Consider the following 1266-nt stretch of genomic DNA (forward strand, 5'->3'; position numbering starts at 1 on the left):
CTCTAACCCGTATCCACCATACCAACCACCTTATGAGCCAAATGAACCATACATAGAACCACCACCTCAATATACACCATCTCATTATCATTATCAAGATAAACCACCTTCCTACCATGAACCCTCTCTCCAAAATAATGAACCCTCTTATCTACCCCAAGCCCCAATAGATGACTCTCTCACATTGCTACTTCAAGGACAAGCGGATATGCAAAGGAACACCGTAGAGTTTGTGACTAACTTGACCAAGGTAGTGTCTACCTTAGCCTACAAATTTTTGAACACTCAAGGTGCTTCCGTGGCCACATGTGAAGAATCCATTGAAGATCATAGCATGAAGGAGAGATTGAAAAACCCGATGGAAAATGAGGGAGGCTATTTTCTATTAGAGCAAATGGAGGAGCCTATGGTTATTGAAGAAAAGGAAGAAGTGGTTGAAGATTTAGGAGACGTTGAGAGTCCATGGGAATGTAGCATCATGGAAAACTCTTCCAAGAAGCTTGACATTGATGTTGAGGAGGGCGCGCAACCTCCAAAGCATATCATGGTTGAAGACTTTGAAGAGGTTGATCAAGAGATGGATTCAATTATTGATGAGTTCCTATCCATAATTGAATCCTCTCCCATTAAGCTTGACATAGAGGGTAAGAAAGAAGATACCTCACCTCCCATACCCTTGGTAAGCCATGAAGAAAATATTAAATTGGAAGGAAGCTACCAAGAGGAAGAGGTTGAAGTTGATATAAGTTGTCAAGAGGTGGAAGTTACAAGGAAAGAGCACAAGAGCGTAGACATCGCAATGGCTAAGTATGGGGAGCCCCCCTTCCTAAGCCACCATCACCTAACATAACATTCAAAGCTCTTTGTGGAATTAAAAGCAAGAATGAGTTGTGTAGTGGTTGGAAGTTTGGAATTAAGCTCATTGAGGTCAAAGCTTCAAAATGTGGGAACTATGATTGGATGCATGCTACCTTGTGTTGGTCTAGGAGGAAGACTTGGTATACTCAAGAGAATTCTATGTCTCAACCACTCGGATGGAAGAATCATGATAATCAACTAGAAGATGGGTGTGAAAATAAGATATGGGATCCCGAATCACAACATGAAGACCAACTATGGGGACTCATATCTTGGGTAGAACTTTGCCCAAGCTTGATGAAGATGGTTAGAAATTCTGTCAACCAATTGAGGAGCAAAGATCCTTGGAGATTCAAGGATGAGTACAAACATAAGCCACCATGACAATAAGCCCCTCAAAATGTCCAA

This window comes from Arachis duranensis, chromosome 4 (assembly GCF_000817695.3).
Source record: "Arachis duranensis cultivar V14167 chromosome 4, aradu.V14167.gnm2.J7QH, whole genome shotgun sequence".
In the NCBI taxonomy this organism is placed as follows: Eukaryota; Viridiplantae; Streptophyta; class Magnoliopsida; order Fabales; family Fabaceae; genus Arachis; species Arachis duranensis.